The sequence below is a fragment of the Pteronotus mesoamericanus genome, unplaced genomic scaffold (assembly GCF_021234165.1).
Source record: "Pteronotus mesoamericanus isolate MK-2021 breed Mesoamerican mustached bat unplaced genomic scaffold, CSHL_Meso_final contig_78, whole genome shotgun sequence".
In the NCBI taxonomy this organism is placed as follows: domain Eukaryota; kingdom Metazoa; phylum Chordata; class Mammalia; order Chiroptera; family Mormoopidae; genus Pteronotus; species Pteronotus mesoamericanus.
In genome coordinates, this window is record NW_026555258.1 from 9,687,446 (window position 1) to 9,711,893 (window position 24,448).

General features: G+C 36.4%; 1 protein-coding gene across 5 annotated transcripts in view; it reads left to right on the top strand.

The window, feature by feature from the left end:
• The window catches only part of STRBP (spermatid perinuclear RNA binding protein), a 175,428-nt gene that overhangs the window by 77,595 nt on the left and 73,385 nt on the right, over positions 1–24,448 (top strand). The window lies entirely within an intron of this gene.

The following is a 24,448-nucleotide window of genomic DNA, read 5'->3' on the forward strand; positions in this document are numbered from 1 at the left end:
TCAGTTTTAACCCTCCTCCCTTTTCTGGTGCTAAAACACACCATTAATAGAGCAATGGAAATGGAAGCAGTTCATTTATTAATAAATGTATTCACTTAATATCTTTATGAGTATCTGTTGTGGACCAGGCACTGTTTTAGTCACTGAATACATTGGTAAATAAGACAAACAATGTTTTTACTCTCATTGATCTTATGGGGAAAAGGTAAATAATCAGATATATGAGTTAAGTGGTATGCAGAGAATTAAAATAGGAGAGTGATGGAGTGGATTACTTGATTGAGATCTCATTTGTGATTAGATCTGAATGTTAAGAAAGAGTCAGTCTTAGGACGAAAAGGGAAAAGACTGTTCCAGTCAGAGGGAACAGCTAGTGTAATGGTACAGTGCAAGGACACAATTGGTATGTGGAGGGAAGGAAAAGGAGGACCCAGTGATTGGAGTGTAAAGAGAGAAAAGGAAGAGAGGGAGGGAGGGATAAGTACAAAGATAGAGGGAGGGAGGTAGGTAGGTAGGTATATATATATGTAGGTACAGATGAGTTTAGTGAGTAAGCGAGGGCCGGATCAGCTGGGACTTTATAAGCTAGGGTAAGGAGTATGATTTTTATTCTCAGAATGATGTAAGTGAAGATTTTTGGAAGATTTTTGAGTGGGAGAGTGAAAAGGTTTGATGTTTTAAATGATGACTCAGTTGTATGGAGAAAGGATTGTATGTATTGGCCACAATAAAAGCAGGAAGATGAATTAGGGGGCTGTTTCAATTCAGGTGAAAGACAATGCTAGGAAGGGATTCAGGATATATTTTAGGAGTAGAATTAATAGAATATGTCAACAGTCTGTGTCAGGCTTGAATTTTTTTCTTTTAGAGCTTGGGTGGATGGTTGTTGGTATTCAGTGAGATGGGTAAGACTTGGGAGAGGAGTAGGTTTTTGGGGGAAAATTCATAGTTGTGTTTTGATCACTTTGTTTTCATTGATAGCAGTCATAATTGGATAGGCAAATCCAGGTAGAGCCCAGGATTATAGGTATAGTATGGTGATCTGTATATGGCCATTATTTAGCGTCATGAAACTGGGATAGGCCACTTAGAAGAAAGTGTGGTGAAAAACTAGGAAAGCGCCTTTGGCCACTGGAGTTTTATGAGGTCTAGAAGAAGTGGAGGCAGAGCCAGCAGAGATTAAGAAGGTTTAGCCGTCGGTACCTGTTTATTTTTAGTTTGCCCCCTTGGATTCATAAACTTGATAATACTAAAGAAAATGCAGTACCCCTAGATTTTTGTATGCTGTGCGGGGCAGACAGTACTTAGAATTTTTATATATATAACAGTGTAATGGTGGGATTAAGAAAATTTATCATATATAGAGTGATTGAATAACTACTCTGAGTCTAGCATAATGCTAAAAATAGGGTAGCTAACCAAAGTGTAAAAAGAAATATAGACCTGTTTTCATTGAACTTTGGTGAAAAGAAAAATAAAAAGGAATAACAAAACGTGAGCTATGGTAGTTGGAGAGGATTTCTTAAGGTGTTGCAGCTAGAAGAATAGCTAGGACTTAAGTAGGTAGAGAAGAAGAGTAAATCCAGGTAATATGGTGGAAAGAAGAGTAGCTTTTCATTTAGAAGGGCTGGTTTGAATGTGGGCTTTATCATTTAATAGCTTTGTGACCTTGGTTGAGTCCCTTTGAGCCTGTATCCCCCGGGGGCATACCTCACTTGCCTCATAGGGCTGCTGTGACGGTGAAGGCTGTATGAGTTGCTTTATCTCTAATGGTAATGTACTAGTTCTCATGCTAGGTGGCTGATTCACAGATACTGATTTTTAAACGTGCTTCATAAATTCTTACCTGTATTGCCTAGCTCAGTGTGAGGCATTTGGTTCAGGGGTGTCTAACTCGCGTCTCGCGGGCCACATGCGGCCCAGGATGGCTATGAATGTGGCCCAACACAAAATCTTAAATTTACTTAAAACTTTTTTTTTTTTTTGCCCTTCAGTTTTCTTTAGTGTTTGTGTATTTAATCTGTAGCCCCTGACAACTCTTTTTCTTCCAGTGTGGCCCAGAGATGCCAAAAGTTTGGACACCCCTGTTAGGTGACAATTATTACTTTGCTTCAGCTGTAAATAACAGCAAAAAGAGATGACTGTCCTTGCCCTTCAGGAGTTTTGCTGTCAGTGATTAGTCCTACTCAAATGAATGCAAAGCATTCTATGCCCTAGTGCCTAAATTTATAGTACAGGTACAAATACCTCAAAGGAGGTCAGGAGAGGTGTTTTTGTGGACCTCATTGTGGCAATGAAACTTAAGTGTGCCCCAGGAAGAAGAGGTAAGATTTGGATAGTCAGGGAAGGCAGGATAGGCATTCCATATAAAGAGAACTTTTATCTTTTGTTTTATTTATTTTATGTATTTATTTTTGGGGGTAGCAAAGCATAAATGTTACTGCCACTGCTGAAGAAATCATTAGAAGCACTTAAAGGTTCTCATTCTGAAATTTATAATGTTATAATTGAATTTACCTTTCTCCCTGTACAATCTGTCAAAATTGTGCCCGTGCTCTTATTTTAAAAATGTGGAATTGCTTTTATGATATGCCTAGGTTTAATGTCCATTATGGGTTTTCTTTTATGTGTATAAATAACAAGGCTATATCTATTTTATGTTCTGAAAATTATTGTTAGAAAGGCAGGGCGATTTTCTGAAATTTCCTTGGTTAGTCTCCTGTCACATCTTTAGATTATTTGGATCTCAACTATTTATAAATTCATGTGCATATGTGGGATGTGAGGATGACCTTTTGTTTTGGAAAACAGTGCCACCAGAGTTCCTGTACAGCCTGTGCTGAAATTGGGTTGTCTTAATACAATGCACTGTTCTCTCTTGGTCACTGTAATGGTTTGTAAATAGCTGGACCTTAGGTCATGATTCTTTTCTGCAGCTGTCTTTTTTGGTTACTGGAAATTAGATGTTTTTCATTTTCCTTTAAGGGAATCTGGTTTAATTGCTTCTACTAGAATACTTTGCACCCCTAGCTAGGTGGTTCAAAGCATTCCAGTAGCCTTCCTTATTAACACATGACCAGCTCAGTGAAATTGTGCAATATTGTGATGAATTTTATAATTCTAATAATAAAAGTTAGCAATTACTGAGTGTTCTTGTGCCATGCACTCTGCTAAAAGCAGCTTTAAAACACAGAATTTTTCCATTTAAATGTCACAATAACTCAATGAGGTGATTAGTGCTTTTATTCCCACTTTACATGTGAGATAGAGGTTAATTTCCTGTCTCAAGTTTATACACTTAGAAAGTAGTGGAACAGGGATTTGAACCCAGGAAGTTTGATTTTAGGGCATATTATCTTATCCACTCTTTTTTACAGTCTTCTCAGATAATATGTTTCTGGGGAACTGTCCTACTGCAAATTTTACTTTATCTTTTCTGTGTTATCTTGTGTGAGGGCATTGGAAACTTGTTAAGTTCCTGTTAGGAGTTTTACAGTTGCACTTATCACTTTGTATGAAGGGTTGGCCATTGTATTAGTTATGTAACCCTAGCTGTTGATTAGAGCCCTGTAATACATTGGCTAAAACCACAAAATACAGTGCATAATAGTTCAGAGCCGTTGTCCACATCAATATGTGGCTCACTTTTATATAGGCATTTAGTGACCTCAGGCCCTTGCTGATACATTAGGAGGTAAGGTGCCATTCTTTAATATTTTGAGTATTTCATCAGTGTTCTTGGTGAAGTGCATTTTTTAGCAGCAGAATTTATGGTAAATCTGATTTAGGATTAGAAGCTGTGGACTGTGGCAGAATGTTAAGTATTTGTATGGATGGATTATTAATCAGAAAGTAAAGTGGACACTTCTACACATTTCCATTTTAATGTAACAAAGGCAGCAAGCTCATTCTGGTTGACTTATTTTTAATTTTTTTTTAATTGAAACCCTATCTTGTTGCGCATTCTTATTCTTAAATTATTTCGGAAGAGGTGACTTTGGTATGGTGGAATTTTAATAGCTAGAGGTAGCATGGTTTAAATTTATTTTCCATGTAGCAAATTATCCTGCCATCATTCCTTATAGCTTTAGTTTTGCCATGAAAGGGACAAGGATCAGACAAAGAAATACCATTCTGTTTGCATCTTGTTGGTGACCTATATATAACTCTCTGGGATAACATTGTATTTTGCCGAAGTTGTACCTTAAGTGAACCAGTCATTTCTTAGATTTTCTGTTGTCTGACAAGATATCAATAGAAATACGGTGGCTGCCTGTGGAAAACAGTTTGGAATTTCCTCAAAAAACTAAAAATGGAACTGCTTTTTGACCCAGGAACTCCACTGCTGGGATTATATCCTCAGAATCCTAAAACACCACTTCAGAAGAACCTATGCACCCCAATGTTCATAGCAGCGCAATTTACAATAGCCGAGTGCTGGAAGCAACCTAAGGGCCCATTAATAAATGAGTGGATCAAAAAACTATGTTACATTTACACACAGCATGGAATACTATGCAGCAGAAAGAACGAAGGAGCTACTACCCTTCGCAACAGCATGGATGGAACTGGAGAGCATTATGCTTAACGAAATAAGCCAGGGGGTAAAAGACAAATACCATTATAATCTCAACTACAAGTGGAATCTAATCAACAAAACAAACAAGCAAGAAAAATATAATCAGCAACATTGAAAGAAAAAAATCAACAGTGATGAGAGGGAAGGGGAGAGAGAGTTAATGGGGAAAAGAAGAGAAAGGGTCAAGTAAAGGAACATGTATAAAGGACCTGCGGACAAAGCCAAAGTGGGGAAGGATTGAGGGGGGGAGGTAGGGGTGGTGAGACAGGGGAAAGCGGTGGCGGGAAAATGGAGATAAATGTATTTGAACAATTTAAAAAAAAAGAGGATCCAAAAAATTAAAAAATAAATAAATCAAGATGGGATGAAACAAACAAAAAAAAAGGAAATACAGTGTCTGCATAAGAAATTCACTAAAGCCTAACTGAGGTCTTTGTAAAACACAGACTAGCATTCTTTGAATGCTTTTGTAAGAATAAATGTAGTTATGCATGTCTTCTGTAACCCATTATTTTAGCATATACACTCTGAATTAAATAATAGACTAAAATATAGACTTAATTTTTTAAAAAGTTTATTCTCCTACTCCTGCATCTTTGAGATGTTCACTTTTTGGACGAGCATTTGTAAAAGTTTGGCCTTCTACCACAGGCAAGAAATGCAGGCAAGTGTCCTGTTAAAATTCTGTTTGTGCCTCTTTATTTGCCTAAAACAACGGGACAGCACTTTCTGGCCATTTTAATGAAGTTCATTTACAGTGAATTAAAGGTATGTCATTTAAACCCTAGTTGTAACGTGGTTATTCACTCGTATTTATAACTTGAATGTCTCGTGCCAAAAAAAATTAAATTGGTTGGGCAAATACAAAATATATAAGCTGAGATGAGGCACTTCATGTAATATTACTCTTAAATAATAACTGGGGAGGGGTATCTAAGACTACGAAGGAGGCTGGAAAGAGCACTGGGCACTTTTAGTCATGAGTCCAGGGTTTAAGTCTGAGTCTTGCTAATATTAGTTTGGTGACCTTGGGCAAGATACTTTAACGTTTTAGTTCTTAGTTTTCTGTTTGAAAATAGGGATCTGTAGTCTTAGTCTTTTTGACCAGTTTTAGCAGTCTGATTCTGTGATTCTTATCCCCTAATTCTTACTCTCCTGATGTGTTTTTCTGACTTGTCAGGAGAAGGTTAACTATATAGCTGCCTCACCATTTTTTCTTTTGATGAATGGTCTTGATAATAGAAAACATGATTTGAATTATTCCATCAAACTTTAATTTATTTTCTAAAAAATGGTGAGTTTTGAAGGAGGCACAAAATGGAGGTATTTAGTTTTACATTTTAATTGTACCTCACTGCTGTCACTATGAAACAAGCTTGTGAACCGGGAAGGCAGACAAAACACTTTGAAAACCTAAGCAGAGAAAGGAAAACACCTAAGTACCTGTCTTCCTATTAAAGTCCTTTGAATTTCCATTTTAAGGTAGAGGGCAATAAAATCAGTTAATGAGTATGTTGTATATGGACCTTTCCCATCTAAGTTCAATTGCTGTTATATTCTTTTCCAAGCATTTTATTACTAAAAAGTTTAAACATACAAAAACGTCGAATTGTACAGTGAACGCATTCTACAAGTAGTTCAACCTAAACTAATAACATTTTCTTTTATTTGCTTTATCACACATCTGCCCATCTATTCATCCCACTATCAGTCAGTCCATCTTATTTTTGATGTATTTCAAAATAAGTTGCAGACATCCTTACAGTTTACTCCTAAACATTTTGACGTGCAAGTAATCAGCTAGAGTGCAATACATGTCTACACTTTTTAAAAAGTGTAGCATGGTTGCCAGTCATTCACTGAGCACTTGGCATTTTCCAGGGTGTGTGCTAGTCTGACAGATAGATGAAGACCCAGCTCTGCCTTTATGGTGCTAATAGGATAAATAGTTATATGTGTAAGAAAGTAAATTCTTTATTGTACTTGGACCTTTAAGTTGCAACTAATAGGAACTAGTAGTATCTAAAGGTACAGGTCTTGCTTTCAGAATTCAAGGACAAGAGTTCAGAGGTGCTTTAGAAAAGACTGGAACCAAGAACTGGAAGCCCACAGGACTCTCTCCTCTTACCTCTTTCATTCTGCCCATCTGTTCCTTCCTTTTTTTTTTTTTTTTTAGATCTTCTCTTTTTTTTTAGTACATATGGTGGAATATGCCTCCCACCTCCAGCCTTTCTTTTAAAACTAACAGTTCTTAGCCACACAGACACTAATTTTCTAATTTTGATTTCAAATTCCTGGAGGTAGAATCTGATTGGTCCAGCCCTGATCCAGCTATGCTTGAAGCCAGGGTTTGAAGTATGTATCTCCTGTTGAAAACCTACTTTTATGATGGAGCAAAGTAAGGGGTATAGAAGAGACAGTCCCCAGAGCAAGTATGGGGCTACTGTAAGTGAAGCTGCCATTGAGAAATATTTCTAACTACAAGTGTGCTGAATAATCCTATAGACAAGAACAGGAATAGCATAGAGGGGGAATGAATCGCTATTTAGGGACGAAGTCGGAGTCAGGCACAGCTTTTTGGAGAAATTGATGGCTGAGTTTAAGATGTTTAAAAAACATTTTAAAACAAACTTTCCTTTGATGAAATGGCTGTGTCTCCTCCAATTTCAGTTAGTAATATTGTTGGGTTTTGAAAGATAAATTCAAGTACAGCAGAGTAAGGGAAGGATTTACATTACAGAAGAGCATCAGTAGAAAGATAGGAAATGACAGAGTTTTTAGGTAAATAAGCACATTAAGTAGATTTGTAGTATTTTTCAAGTGGAGCAGGTTTCATAGAGGGAAGAGAGAAAAATCGAGAGAGAAAGTGAGGAAGAGAGATTAGGTAGCTCAGGGGCTAGTTCATGGGGAAACTTACCTTGCTCTGATATGGGAAGCCAGGAAGAGTAGGTGACAATCAGATTTGTTTTTTAAGAAATCATTTCATTGAATTAACTGGGGGCAGTTTCATTCTTTCGAGATCCTGGACCAAGAAAATGGCAGCAAAAAAGAAAAGGGAAGATACTTAGGCAGTAAAATCTCTATACTTGGGATTTACTGGATATAGGGGGAGAAGGAGAGATCTTAAGGTGATTTTCTGAACTGAGTGACTAGGTGAATTGGGATACTAGCCAAGATAAATAAGACTGAGGTGCTATTAGTGGTATACTTCTTGATCTGGCTGATACCTATAATTACAAGGGCACTTTTTTAGAAATACTAAATTGTGCTTATATGTTTTACGCGTTTTTTCCTATGTAAGTTATATTTCACAATCTAAATGTTAAAGGACAAAACACAGGAAAAAATGCATTTGGGGAAAATGCTGAATTTAGGATTGGACATTTGCACCAGAGTTGTCCATGTGACCCTCCACATGGAAATGTGTAGAAGGCAGTTAGATATAAAATCTGAAGTACAGGAGAGACTTATGGGCTGCCAATACAGAGGAAGGGATTAGATTAGGTCTCTAGTTCTCAAGCATGGCTGTATGTTAGCATCTTGGAGAGTTTTAAAAAATACTGAAACCTAGATCTAGGTTTCACCAGGATCAGGTTACACCAGGCCAATTAAATTGGTTTCTGGGGGTGCGAGGATGCAGCATCTGCTTGAAAAGGTCCCCTGTACACAGAGACTCAACTACTGGGTTACTGGGAGATCACTTATTACCTATATTCAGTTACTGAGTGGGTTTTGCAGAGGATTTTGCATTTGCTTTAGAACTCATTGTAGTTTTATCTTTTTTTGGACATAATTCTTATACCTTGTGCTTCCCCCTTATTAATACCTGAAATTTTAAAAAGTATGCTTTTTGTTAAAATAATGATGCACATATGTTCTGGAAGAAAAATGTGTGGAAAATACAAATTGTTTTGTTAAAACATTTTAAAACAAACTTTCCTTTGATGAAATGGCTGTGTCTCCTCTAATTTCAGTTAGTAATATTGTATAGTCTTTGCAGCCAAACGTAGAAAATTACCTCACCAGCTGCAGTGCCTTTGAATAATAAATATGAAGGACAGTGATTGGTAAATTAATTGTGTGTGTGTGGTAGTTTGAAAGGCAGACAGCTGTAAATGGTGAGAAATTGTTTCTGATGTATGTGATAGGGAAAGGACAAGTACTCACTTGTTTGTGTTTTTGTTCCCTCACTGCATGGCTTTATCATTCATCAGGGTCCTCTGTGTGTGTGTGTGTGTGTGTGTGTGTGTGTGTGTGTGTGTGTACACATTACACATATATCCATATATACACATATATACGTGTGTGTGTGTGTGTGTATCTCAATAAGTATTTATTAGCACCTGGAATATGCCCAGGAGTAATTTAGGAAATTTATGTAAGTTACTAAATAAATAGCTAAAATAAAAAAAAAAATGCATGGGACTTCCCGATATTTGAGTTGGGGAGGGCATATAATATCAGTTGAATGCAAATTTTGATAATTATAAGAATCCATTTGCTGTTTGGAAACTGGAATGATTTCTTGAGCTTGAGCATTTAGGGATGATTTATACTAGATGATTCCAACACACTGGCCTCTGGTTACTTGGACTCTCCTTCTCTGGTGATCTTGTTTTCCATGGGCCTCAGTCAGAACGTGGACCTGAGATCCATTGATCTTCCACTTTTTCGTTGCCATGTATCTCAATGTTCTCTTTTTCTTTTTCACCCTGCTTAAACTCCGCAGTCGATCATTATACAAATGTATTTGCATATACTCTCAACTCCTATGCCCTTCTTTATTCTATTTGCTTGACAAAAATTACAACCCTGGTTACGTATGACCCTCCTACTCTATACTAGTACCTGTGCATCTGAACATAGCTGGAAAACACGGGTACATGTGTACACACACTCCCACACCCATGCTAACTGATCTTATTTTTAAATTCAGGACCTTGAACCTCAGGTGGGTCCTTAATGCTGCCAGGCAATCATAGTATCTCATCCATTCACTCTTTTCACTCTCCCAGACAGCTCTTTTATACCACTCCCTTTTTCTTTAGCCACATACCACTTCCTCTCCAATTCAGCTGATGACCTTGCTGCTTGCTTCACTAACTGAAGCACTCTGTATGCATGTATCCTGCCTTCCTATTATCATAGATATACTATCTGTTTCTATCCAAGACAGTCCTTCACTTGTGTACTATATACCAACCCCTCTCAACTACTCAAGGATATTGCTTCAGGAATCTCCCCACTCCAATTTTTATGCCTCACAATTTTGTTGTCTGTTGGATCATTCATCGGCCCCCCCCACCATGTGTTATTTTTCCGCCTTAAAGGTACTTTCCCTTGACCTCACTTTCACTGCCAGGTACTGTCCCATTTATTTGCCTTTTTTGTAGTAAAACTTCTGGAAATCATTGTCTACATTCACCTGTTCTAATTTCTTTTCTCCTGTTCTCTCTATTTTTTATTGAGATATAATTCATATATTGTGAAATTCACCATTTTAAGTGTATAATTCAGTTGTTTTTAGTGTATTTACAAAACTGCATCCATCACCTCTATCTAAATCCAACACTTTTTTATCATCCATAAGAAACCACAGACCCCTTAGCTGTTACTCACTGTTCCTTTTGTACCTCAGTTCCTGGTTTTCATTAACCCCACTAATTGTTTTCTGTCTCTATGTATCTACCTATTCTGGACATTTTAAATCAGTGGAGTCATACAATGTGTGACCTTTTGTGTCTAGCTTCTTGTTACTAAGTATAATTTTTTCAAGGCTCATCCATGTTGTAGCATGCATCAGAGCTTCATACCTTTTAATGGCTGAATAATATTCCATTGTATGGACATGTACTACATTTTGTTTATCCATCAGCTGATGCACATTTGGGTTATTTTCTCTTGTTGACTATTACGAAATATGCTGCTATGAACATTCATATTCAGATTTCTGTGTGAATGTATGTTTTCAATTCTCTTGGGTGCATATATAGGAGTCCTACGGTAAGCTTGTGTTTAACGTTTTGAGGAACTATCAAACCGTTTTCCAAAATGACAACATTTTACATTCCCACCAGCAATTAAGATTAAAATTGTCGTTTGTCATACCAAACAGTCGTTTGCCTGTACTTTGTTGAAACACTTTCTTTGCCTTACTGCCTTTCACTAAATAAAAGTACACATTCATCTATTCAACAGTATTTATTAAGCTTCTGTTATATGTATAACACTGTGCTATGGACTGAGGTGGATACCGGATTTTGAGACATGGTTCTGACCTTAGGTTTATAGTTTGGAGGAAAGCATGCCAAAAGATTGAAGTGGCAGTATGAGGCAGTGTATGATTAATAGCTAAAACGGTGATAATTACAATAGTTACTGAAAGAGTTTATACACAAGGAATTTCACAGTTGGCTGTGTCAGAAAATGCCCTGTGAAGGAGGTAGAACTTTGAGCCTGGGCAGAATTTGTTGAGTGTGGAGATTCTAGAGGCTGTTTGAGGCAGGGGTAAGTCGCATGAAAAACAACGTGGAGGGCTGAATGATAGATTTGGGAGATGACAGCAAGGTTGATTTAGCTATAGCTGAAGTTTCTAAATGTTGTTGGAGATAAGATTGTATGCGAGGTGAGGCCTCAGTAGGAACCGTGCATTCCTATTCTCTTATCTTTTAGGTCTCAGGGAAACCTTGCAGAGTTGTTTGGAGTCGGGTGATACAATGAAAGTCCAAAGTATTACTTGGAGGGTAAGGGCTTGACTTGTCATCATATTCCAACCTGAATTTCAATTATAGCCTTATTACTTCCTCACTTACAATGTGAGTAAACTAACATTTCAAAGCTTTATTTATGAATTTGAAATAGTGCTTACAGAGTTTCTGTGAGGATTAAATAAATTAATATGCGCAATGTACTTGGAACAGTGCCTGGAACACAGTAAGCACAATATAAATGTTAAGCATCATTTTATTGTTATTAAATGAGATTATGCATGTTAGTAACCAGTGCTTAGCACATGGTTAATCATAATTCTAACCACCAATAGAATATGAATAAGGGAAATATTATAAATTACATTTTCATATCCCTGCACCTAGATATAGGAGATGTAAAATCTTTAAAGTTTTATTAATGTATAGATAAGCTATATAATTCCCATAGGTTATTTCCCCATTGCATCATTTTTGTGATTATATCATTCCTAATCTTCTCCTCAGTTAATTCATTTTATCAATAAAAATATTAGTGAAGCAAACATTTTATGTTAAAAATCTGTAGTCAGAAAAGAGGGAAGGAGGTATGCTATTAATCTGTGATGAAACAGTGTATCATAGGAGTAGAGTAGCTATATAGGTGCCATAGGAAAGATGAAGGAATTGGCTGGTTGCTGAATTTAGAAACATTATCTCTGGGCTCTATTTAATATGGTCTCTTCAGCAAATTGTGTATACCTAAAGGATGCTAATTAAGCTTCTGCCATAGTTACAAAGAATAAAAAACTGCCTTCTCTGTTAAAATTTTATTCCAGGGGAAATTGTATGAAGTCATTGAAGCATCAGGACTGACAGGTAGAAATGCATTTAAGTGACATCTCATTAATCTTTAAGAAGCTGAAAAGCAAATGTGTTGGGGAAACAATGTGGATTTGCAATATTAAAGTGCCATTATCTTTAAACATTGTCATAAAGGTAAATGGAAAATAATTTAAGAATGGACACCACATATTTTTCTTTTAATGTTAGAATAACATTATATCAGATGCCTTAGTGACAGTAACCTAAGGAGTAGCTAATTGTAACTTTAAGTGAGGTTTAACTTTAGGGACTATTAAAAATCATGTAGATTTGCATTAATTGGAATGATTTCATTAATGAAATTGCCTGTCAGTGCACATGTAAATCTAGAGGCACTAAACACATTGTCTTTTTTTTCTTTTTTCTTTTTAATTGGGCTGGCCAAAATGTCCATTACGTGTTTTCCATAAACTAAAAAACACATTTTTTACTTTTACCAATAACTTTATTGATTTGGATGTTTTGCGTATGTCAGCTATCTCTCGCTTTTGGCTTCTAGTGGGTAGAGGCCCAGGTGCTGATAAACATCTCCCAACGCATAAGACAGCCCTCAGAGCAAAGAATTATTTTGGCCAAAGTATCAGTTGAACCAAGAAACTTTGAAAACCACTTTTGACATGTTCAGTAAGTCACAGCACCTTCTCCATGCTCTGCATGAATCTTTTTTTGCATTTCATCTGCATTTTTACCTTTCTTGAAATAATAAAGCATAATATGCTGAAAATGTTGTGTATCTTCTTCCATCTTCAATTTTAAAATGGCTGCACAAAAATTAACCAATTTTGATGTTTTTAAAAAAATGCATGCTGATATGACAGCTGTCATAATCTTAACAAAATTGTTTTGAATGAAATTAAAGACAACTAAGCACTACTAGGACCATCATACAGACAAGAACTAAACAAACTTTTTGGCAACCTAATGGATTATATTTCAGATATTCTGTGGTCTAATTACTAATGATTTGAACCTTTCTGTTTTAATTGGAAACTTCTTAAGAGAATTCCTCTGTATACCATTAAATTTTTCCTATTTTCCATATTCTTTGCGTTTCTTATAATTGGCAATGAAGCCACTTTGCATATGGTCTCTTTCTCTTTATTTCTGGTCTGCTTTCCTAACCTTTAACTACCCTGTTGACAGATGGTCATTTTATGCTTCTACTCCATCATTTTGAATAACTTTTGAAAAAGACCAACTACTAACAGTGACTTAAATTTTCTCATGATAGTGTTATTTAAGGTTGTATAACTTTTTCATTGCCAGTTTAGATTCTTGAAGCTTTTATTTTTTGTGTGTTGAGTTTGTATATAATACTAAATGGAAAACTTACATTATAAGTTATTGAATGATCGTATCTCCCTGACCCCTTAACTCAATTTTTAGTTGATTGGCACCACCTTATCAAGCTCGTAATGCACATACCTTTTACTTGAAGGCTCTTTAGGGTAGTGATCCATAGGTTTTGGGACCAAGTAGACTAAGGTTCAAATTATTGATTTGCCTTTGTGGTGTCTTTGGACAAGTTACTTAACCATCTTGAGTCTCAGTTTTTCAACCCATAAGATGGTGACTGATCATAAACTATTTACTTTGTAGGGCTGATGTAAATATTAAATTAGAGGATTAAAGTGTCTGGTGTACTCTGTAGAACATGGAGGATCAAAAATGGAGACCTAACTTCAAAGGTGATCATTTTACAAGCTTGGTCATGTAATTGTGTATGATATTGCAGCAGTGTTTGCTGTTTATATAAGCAGTGTCCTTAAATGAAATACCTGACGATAAAGCACCTTTAGAATGAATGGTGTATAGTATCTCAGTTGAAGCATTCTTTCATGAGCTTGAATCTGCTTTTCAGTAATTAATGGTACACAGTAGCTGTGATCATAGCACTTGCTTGCCTGGACCCTGGTAGAGAGACAGCTCTATGGCAAGACTGTCTGTTGCAAGTCTGGCTGTGCTGCAGCTATGGGGAATGATGAGAAGCTGCTCACATGTCTCATCAGAAGCAGCAACACAGAGTCCCTACTGGATCATCAGTCATTTATTCATTTCACCAATGTATGAGTGCCTTAGTAGGTACTGTGATGTATACTAGTGATACAGCAGAGAATAACACAGTATCTGCCTTCAAAACACCTGTCATTACAGACTGGTAAGTGGTGAAACATAAGGCAGAACTAGTGCAGTGGGAGCATATGGGAGGGCTCATTCAGTTCAAGCTGGGCAAAGGGTTGGGAAGGTGGAGAGGTCACAGGGAGGCACTAAGCTGAGTGCATGGTCAGGAAAGTGTGTGTAAGGAGTTAAGGAGAGTATTTTGAAAATTTTATTTCAGGGGTTAAGTGTTTTATTTCTGAGAATAGAGGTGACTGAGTAACCAGGCCTGAGTCTAATTTCCAGCAAAAAGTGGGAACTCATTTAAAAAATCCTTTTTTTTTCTCTGTTATTGGGAATGGGGAGTAGACCTAATGTGCCCTGGCAAGAGTGAAATCTCACTTGGAAGCTGAGGGCATCTCATGGAATTTTAGAATATGAGCAACAATGTATTGATTGAGTTTTTATAATTTCATTACAGTAAATATTTATTAACTGAGCAGCAAATGAGATTGGCGTGGTGCTGGTCCCTACCCCTCCTCCAACTTTAAGAATTAACATGAGAGGCTTTGGAATCAAGTGGCTGGTTTAGTAACATAGGCTATTAAACATAAACAGGAATTTATATCTTGACTCTGTCACTTACCCTATGGTTTTGGGTAGATAACTTAATGTCCCTTTAAGCACTTTAAAGAAATTCCTGTTTAGTTTCAAACCAAATGTCGTTGAAGTAGATGGTTTCTCAGGGATAAGGAACCAGACTCAGATAAGTTACATGCTTGGTTGTGTTTACATATATGTATTTGTATGTCAGGGTTCATAATGTTAACATATTTTGTTTGCTCATTCATAACATATATAAGTAGGTAGTGGTATCACTAGAAAGGAAAGGAAATGGTGCTTTGAAGGGAGAATTAGTTTTACACTTGGGTTGGGATGAAAGAGGGCTTCTGAGAGGTAGTGAAAGGGGTGGGCTTTTTTGGCAGATGATTTATGCAGTGAGTCATGAATAGCTCCAGCTCTGTAGACAGGTAGTCTGGTTTGAATCCTGGCTTTGCCCACTGAGTAGCTGCTTGATCACAGATATGTTACTTCACTCCTCTAGACTATTGTTTCCTCTGTTAAATTGATATACTCGTATCTCCTACAGAGGGTTTTTGAGAATTAAAAGAAGTAATGCATATAAAATGTGCGCTGTGAGTGCTTGGCATACAACAAGCACTTGCTATTATTACTGTGGCATCATCATTATTACTGATAGGTATTGGTGGAGAGGCTTTTTCAGGCATAGAGAATTTAGTCTATTCTCTTCTATCTGGTAAACTATCAAGTTTTGATAAGTGAACCTAGGAGTTGTATTTCTCCATTTATGAATCACACACTGAATAATTGCGATTTAGTCAGGATTCTTCTTGAATTGCAGAATTTGTTGCAGGCTGAAAAAACACCAGTCACAAGCTCATGGTATTGTATTGCTGTTTCTTGAGTTCAGGACTCACTGTCATTGGTTAAAGGTTGGAAGGGTAATCTCTCCCCTGTTTATATAACAGTGTACTTTTTCAAAATACTTCCATGACTGTTAGTTGATCCTCCCATTAGCTTTGTGAAGCACTTAGGGTAAGGGGCATTATTTTTCAGGAAGTAGAATCCACAGGGCCAGGGGAAAGGCCTTTATGGCTGTTAGTAGCCATTCCAACATAACTATAGCCCTTGTCTCCTGACTTTTTTTTTTCCGCTTTAGTTTTCTGTGAATAAAAGTCCATCGGCAGACCTGAGTATGCATTTAATTGCTGTCATTTACTTATTGTGTGATCTTGTAAGAGTTGCTTAATATGAGTCTGTTTTTTCATCTGTCAAATGATGAGATTTACAAGATTGCCTGTGATGCCGAATTTACTTCATGTAATGCTTTATGAGAACTGCTTTGTATAATAGAAGGATATGTGTATTAAGATGCATGTTTATTCACTAATTGGTGTCTTATCTGCGTAGTGATAATAAAGGTAGGAAATATTCCTATTTCATATTGCCTTTAATGTTCTTATCCTGCTTATTTGAAGGTAATATCTTGAATAGTGATGTGAGGGCCCTATTTTGGGAAAACATAAGAGACCTGGGAGTGTTCGATAGGTAAATAATAACACTTCACAAAATAACTGAATCCATTTTTCACATTACTGTGTTGGTTGATCTTTCCCCTTGTTTCTCTCTGGTTTTTTTTGGGGGTGGGGTGGGGGGGCTTTGTATTACCCAGATGGTTGAACAGTTTAAAGCTTTCCAGCTAATAAATACATTATTTTTGAAGTTTGAAGTTTTTTCCCCCACTGGAAATTCAAACAAGGGAACCCTTTTTACATACAAAGAATTCTCTTATGATTGTTAATCCATTATTTTTACTTTACTGTTTTCCTCGTGAATCTGTCAGAGGTAGGTAAATATATAGTTTTATAAATACTATATTACATGGAAATTATAAAATACAGAAATTGAGTACAACAAATTGTTTTTATAGTCTTAATTTTTTTCTTGAAGTGTTACATATATACCATAAACATTTCTTTATTAAGTGGCTGAGTTAGTTGTTATAAAAACCCTAATTTTAACTTTTCTAGTTACTAAGAAAATCTGTATTAAGGAAAAAATTTTTGCAGTGTATTTGTTCTTTTTCTCAACAGAAGGTTGGGAAAAAATACTGAGGTTGACTTCAAAGTGTCACTTACGAGTAAGAAGGCTTTTGAGTTGGTCTCTGTATTTTAAGGGTTAGGCGTGAAACAAGTCATCTTGTAAAAAGGAAGGATATTTTCTATGGATCATGGAAGTTTTTGTTCCCTTCCCAGTATGTAGCGAGCTAAGAGTACTTACTAAATTGCAGTTTCATGAATACTGTTGTGTTGAGCATACCATGACTCAAATCACAGAATGTGACTTGTACTCCAGCATGCTCTGTCAGCAATGCATAGTTTTTAACTATATATCCACATTAGGAAAATAATGTAACAACTGTTTACAGTTGGGTAGATTTAACATAAAAAATACATACCCCAAGAAGATCAAAACTCAATTTAGTGAAAAATTTAACACAGGCTAAGAAGCTTTTTAAAAATTGGATATAGTGTGCACAGAATTAGATAATGGATCTGCCAGAATATTTGTTTATAACATTCTCTCATTGACCCAGGTATCGTCTGTTTTTATTTTATTTTTAAAAATGTAAATATTTAATATATTTAAAAATAAGCCCCTGTGAATCCACTACTGGAACAACAGATCCTTAATAAGCTACATCTGATTTTACAGATGGTCTCTGACCATCTTATTCCATGCCTTCCCTCTATACAGAATGCACAGCCTGAATTCTGTGTTCATTATTGCCTTGCTTTCTGCTTTTGTACAGTTTTATCATATCTTTATGGATCCTTAGAAGGAATATCTTTTAATTTTAGTTTTAATTTTACAGAAATGATATTCTATATGTAATCATTTGGAACATAGTATTTTTACTTAACATTGTATTACTAAGACTTAATTCATGTTGTTCTATGTCATTGCTGATTAATAACCCTTTACATTAATATACCATAGTTTATTCATCCATTCTCCTGAGAGTGGGCATTTTGCATGTTTTCCAGATTTTTGCTGTTGTGAATAGTTTTGCTGTGGACATTCTAATAATGCATATCTTATACCTGTGTATGTTTCTCTATGTGTATATGTAGGAGTAAAATCCCTGGGTAATAAGATAGGATTATTCACATTGTAGAAGTTATACCAAACATTTTTCCTATCTTTAATCTATAAAAGACCTGTGGCTCCATATCTTTCCAATACTTGGTATCATCAGACTTTAAATAAATTTTTTCAGCTGGAATGGATATGGAATATTTCATTTCTTTTGCAGTTCTCTGATCACTTTGGTATTAATGTTTCTTCACTTTTTTTTTTTTTTGGTGGTCTTTTTCCCCCCTGTGAAATGCTTGTTCATGTTTTTGTTTTCTTTTTCTTTTTTCTTCTCCTGGGTTGTTTGTGCTTTGCTTTTGGATTTTAAGCCATCTCTATATATTTTTGATATTTTTGTTGGATTTTTGTATTCCAAAAATCTTTTCAGTTTATAACTTGTTTTTTCATTTTCTTTAGGGTGTTTTTTTGAAGACTAAAAGTTCTTGATTTTAACATACTCATATATTTTATAGTCAGTACTTGTGTCTTTAAGGAATCATTTGCCTTTCTTTTTCTTATTTTATATGCTAATATCTGTTAACATTACAACTGATGTTTATTTAAAGACTTGAGATTACAATGGTAGGAAAACAGAGAAGGAAGAAGATAGTTTAAGAAAATGAAAGCAGAATGAGAGAAGTATGTTAGAATATACCAATGTATACACTCATTACCCTCCAAACCCCAGTAGAAAACAAGACTTTTTTAAAAAGCTGAATTCACATTTGTGCTTTCAACTCAGGTACCTGAGGGACGGACGGTCACTGGTCTACTAGCATGATTTTTCCCCAAACCCTCCAGAGCGCATGCACTGACACGCACTGTGCTCGTTCACAGCTACCCTTTTACATCTTGTTCTACTGTAGGGAAAGTATCCTCGGAGAACTTGTGCTGTAGATAAGGGTGTGATTGTTGCCATCACAGAAATAACTTTGATTTGTGTCCTGCTTTATCAAGTGTTTTTATATGCATCTTCTCAACTTTGATCTTTACCTGAAACCTGTGTATTGTGCAGGACAGATTATAGTCCTGCTTTTGGCTGTGCTATTACTGAGGCTTGACAACAAAAATCAGGACTGTCTTGGTACATTAAGATGCTTAGTAAGTATTAGTTGGATGGGTGGATGAATGGCTAGTTATTCTCACTATAATGCCCTTTGGTGTGCCCATAGCTTCAGATTGAGCTGTGCCCAGAAGAAGTCTTGATAAATACTGGAAACTAGAATGTTTATTGACTACAACGTTTGCTCCTGGCTATGAAGGAGCAGCTGGTTTGGATTAGCCTTCCTGCCATAGAAAATCTTGTGAGGCAGTTCTTTCAGGCTTTGGGCAAGAGGCTTGTGATCTTGAAATTTATGAAATGAGCCCCTTGATTGTCCCTGCCATTTGCCTGAGAACAATTTCCTGATCAGGAATCCAAGCAGCGTGTGGTGGCCTAACTGTGCTGGCTCAGAATTTAGGACAGGTAAAGTGGCTCGAATCTTCTGGGCAGGACACTGGAGAAGAGGAAGTTGTGTGGAGGGGTTTCCAAATGTTTGTGTGTGGACCCCTTGTGAATCTGTGGCAGAGGGTTGGGCTGTCAATGAATAAGAAAGACTGGAAGGTTTACACCATAGTGGCTGCTCCAGGGCTGGGTATGAACAGAGATAGCTACTAGAGGTTGTACAGCTGGTGAACATTAAAGTTCTAGTCCAGCCAGAATTGAGAAACTCCTGGCGTTTGTGTGAAACACTAGAAAGACTATGAAGGATTGGCAAACTGTGTCTTCCAAGTTTTATTAAAACACATCCATGCCCATTCATTTACATATTATCTGGCTGTGTTCCCCTTACAATGGCAAAATTCAGTAGTTGCCACAGAGACTTAGGGCCTGTAAGCGTACAGTATTTACTACCTGGCCGTTTAAAAAATGTTCTCTGATTTCTGCTTTAGAGTAATGCCTCCTAGACCTTCCTTCCCATAACAAAGCCAATAATCAAATCTTGACAAAATCTGCAGGGGAGGCAATTTGGAGATTGAGTGCTGCCAGATTAGAGAGATTTGAGAAATAAAGCTTTCCATAGATCTGCCCTAACGTAAGTATTAGTTGAATTTTTACTTAAAATTAGAATGTTTCTGGGCAGTATTACCTCCTGCAGTGCTTCTGCAGGGACAGTGACTTTATCCAGCTACTCTAACACTGAACCACTTTGGTTATAACCCCTGTATAATTCCATGTAAGAATATGTCTCATTCCACTTAAAACAAAGAAAAACCATGCAGTCTTCTTTGAAGTTTCTTGTATCTTCTATCCAATATCAACATTTATTATACATTGAGAAATTTGCCAATCTCCAAAAAGGACACAAGTAAAGACACAAGTGTAGCTCTAAGACCAGAGCTGAAGTATTTTGCTGCTTTAGAGGCCAAGATTCCTTTTGTTTCTGACTATTTTACACACATGTACTTAATTTTTAAAATATTTTGAAATATAAAATGTTTCAGGCACGTAGACAAAGTAGGATATAATAAATAACTGTATGCTCACCATACACAACTTTCACATACTGTAATTTTGCCAGATTTGCTTCAAATTTTTCTAAGAAGCTGTAGCTCAGATATGTACTATGTGGGTATCCCTCCCTGATCCTCTGCTATTCCTTTTTCCAGTAATAACCACTCCTGAATTTTTTGTTTGTCATTACCTTGAATGTTTTTATACTAAAAAGTGTGTGTGTATCCATAAATTATATGTAACATTATTTTGTGCATTTTCAAGCTGATATAAATGGCATCACTCTACTTACTAATATTATCCTACAAATAGCTCTTTCACTCAACATTGTTTTGAGTTTAAAGGTGATGAAATGTATCAATGTAGTTCATTAAGTGCACAATTTATATCTCTGTTCTCTTCTTGAAGGACCTTAGGGCTGCAGTCAACGTTGGTGTTATATGTTTATGTGTTGGGAGTTTTTCTAGACAATGACACCAGAAATATTATTGTTGCTTATAGGATATCCACATCTTTGACTACTAGTTATTACTAAATTGTTCTCCAAGATGCTTTTACCCTTTTATAATGTCACCTGCTTTGGTTTTGTGCAGTTACATAATGGATTCTCTAAAGGAGAATGTGGCTGAAAAAAATAGGACATGAAAATCTCATTTTACCACAGATGAATTCAAAGTTGGTTAGTTAGGTTCTTGGTAAATTTGTTCCTGTTTAAATACCTTCTTATGGAAATGTTCAAATATAGAGAGAACCCCTGTGATGCATTAGAGAACCCCTCATCATCAACTTTAAATAATTATCAACATATGGCCAATATTATTTCACTTTCTCTCTTCTCCTTAAGTAGATTATTTTAAAGAAAACACCAGATATTTGTGTAAATTCATCTGTAAATAATTCAGTATGTATCCCTAAAAGACATGAACAACCCCCTCCCAAAGAAACCCAGTATCACCCTCTAGAAACAATTCCATGTTATCGATATTCATAATGTTTAAATTTCCAGATTATCTGGTGTTTAGTTTTATCTACAATATCTAAAATATAGTTATATTGTAAAACATACTTTTTAAGGAATTAATTTAATCTGTCGTATTTTAAATGAACCTGTAGATTTCTGGTTTATCATAGAATCATGTTTAAACAGGCAGTACCTAAAAAGTAATCTAGGTATATAGTCTAATTCTTTTGCTTTTTTCAGTAATTGCAGAGCTGGAATTAAAAAGCAAATCTTCTGACCCCAAATCCATTGCTCTTTTATACTAATATATTGTATTGTCTCTCTCAAATTTTTAGGTCCATTACCTCTATCGTTTTTCTAAATCTAGCATTTAAGTATTTTTTTCCAGTGACTTTTCATAAATATCATGAGTACTTACCTTGTGATTTACATCAAGGTATATTTTAAAAGGAGTTTGTGAAGGGCTTGAATTGTAATATCAACACTTGTGCCAAAGATATTGAGCTGTTCTGAAAAGCTACTTGTCTTTTCTGACCTAGATACACAGTTTCCAACTGTGGCAGAGGATGCCAGAAAGAGGAGAATGAGTGTTGGCAAGAGTCTGGAAATTAAATTATGATATTACTGAAGGACCTAATATAGTTCTTAATTTTTAGTTCTATTATATATGAAAAATTTTCTGTAGGGACATAATACTTCATGAATTTATGCATTTTATTTGCAGTCAGAGCTTGTATATTTTGTCAAGGTGGAAACAGTGACTTCTGTTTGTTTTAAAATTGATGATTTTTAAACAATACTGCTTGTTTATAACTAGATTGTAGGTTTTGAGGTTGTTTTGAGAACCTAAGTAGGAGAGAAATAATCATGTCCAGTCTATCTCCAGATATGATTTTTTTGCAGGCTGTGTTGTGTAGAATGGCAACAAAAAGTCTTGAGAACCAGAGACACCCTTTGTAGCTTGTTTACCAAGGTGCTGGTTTACCCTTTGGTGTTAAGTGTGCTTCAGTTGGCACAGAAGGACAGAATACTTGAATACTTAACTGTTTCTTGGTATATCACCCCATTTTCCTTTTGATCAGAATTGTCACAAGATCTGTAAATTCTAAAGGTAGTCTGATGACCTTCATCACTGCTTTTTAGTGAGAAGAAAATAAATACTGTTGAATATTGAAGCATTATAGCTTAGGTACTACTTCATGTCTGTGATTTAAAGGACTAGATCTCAAGTTGAGTTTTTACAGATCATTGTGCAGAATCAAATATACATCTGCTCTTTGACTTGCTTGTGAAGACAGTGATGTGAATAGTAAAAGGTGCTAGAGCTGCAACACCGGCTAAGGATAGCTGTGCCTGTGTGTGATCACAGACAAATCGCTTCACGTCCTTGTTATATTTGTGCTTTCATATTTTTAAAAGATTATAAAAGAACCTTATACTGCTTGTTCTTCTTTTTCACTGCTTTTCAGGGCTGCCATGAGCATTGAATGCAATGTTGTATGAGAAACTTTGCTTGAGTTTCTCTTTTGTGCCAGGCATTACTCTAGGTGTACAAAACAAAGAGTGAGCAAAGATATGCGAGATCCTATTAAGAGAAATAGAACAGGGTCAGAGGTGTGCTGGAGGAGGGGTTGCTATTTTATACAGAGTGATCAGGGGTGATGGGCTCAGGGGTAGGTGTCATTTGAGGAGACACCTGAAGAAGAGAAGGAGTTGTGTGGATATCTGGGGTAAACTAGCAAATATAAAGCCTCTAAGACGGGAGCATGAGTGAATTGTTTGAGAAATATCAAGGATACCAGTGTGGATGGAACACAGTGAGATAGTGAAGAGGTTAAGTGTGAGCACGGAGTCCTGAGGCACTCTGGCACTTAGAGGTCGTGGAGAGTAAAGAAAAAAAGGCCGAGTAATTTATGAAGTAGGAGGAGATCTGAGAGTGGTGTACTGGATGGAAGCCACGGGAAGTAAAGTGTTCAGAGAGGATGTAGGTGATTGTGTCACTTGTTGCTGAGAGGCCGGCTAAGATGAGCGCGGAGAACGGCTCACAGCATTAAACACCATAGAAGTCTCGAGAACCTTGACAACAGTTGTTTCAATGGATCTTTGGGGTGAGAGGCCTATTGGGGTAAATTTAAGAGAGAATGGGAAGGGAGGAAATGGGAAACAGAAGTGTTAATTCAAAGAATTAGTTATGTCCTAAAAGGGGCAAAGAAATCAGACTGTAGGGAGGCAAGAGGTGAAGAAAAGTTACCCAAGAAAGGAGAGGAGGTGATTACTGGAATGATATCCTTGAGTTGGCAAAGGAGATGAGACCTAGTAGGGTTTGAGTTGAGAGATTTGGATTAGACAGGAATTGGGGCAATTTATTAATGATAATAGAAGAAATATAGAATATGTCGAAAAGTATGCGGGAAGGTTGGTGATTTGATTGAAATAGGATGACAATGGGAACATGAAGATATGGGAAGGATGTACAGATGTTTGAAGAGACAAGACGTGAAATAATTATTAAGAAAGTGGGGAAATGAATGGGTATATATATTATGTAATATCCATATATATTAATGGGGCTCTTTGGACATTGCAGGATCTTTAGCATCCCACAGTACCAAATGCCAGGATTATCAGCCATATGACAACCAGAAAGCTCTACCTCACATTTTCAAATCCCCCAGGGTTGCAGTACCACTGCTTTCTGAAAACTATTGATTATTATGTTATGAATTTAGGAACACCATCAGCACAATTGTGTGATCCCTTCCTGACCCATTCTGTTGTCCATGGTTGCTGGTGTGGGTTAGTTGAGGTTTTTCCAGGAGAGGATAACAAAAGGAATTGCTGGTGTGAATGATAAGTGATGAATTGTGTAATTGCAGTTTGATGAGGACAGAAGTGAAGGCATGTAAAGGGTGAAGGTCTGTGAAAAGTGGTAGGGTTAATAGGTTTTGGGCCCTGGTGAGGAGTGGGTGTTTAAGGTAGGAAACAAGATGAGAACAGTGTAAGAAAGGACTGTAAGTAATGGAAAGGCA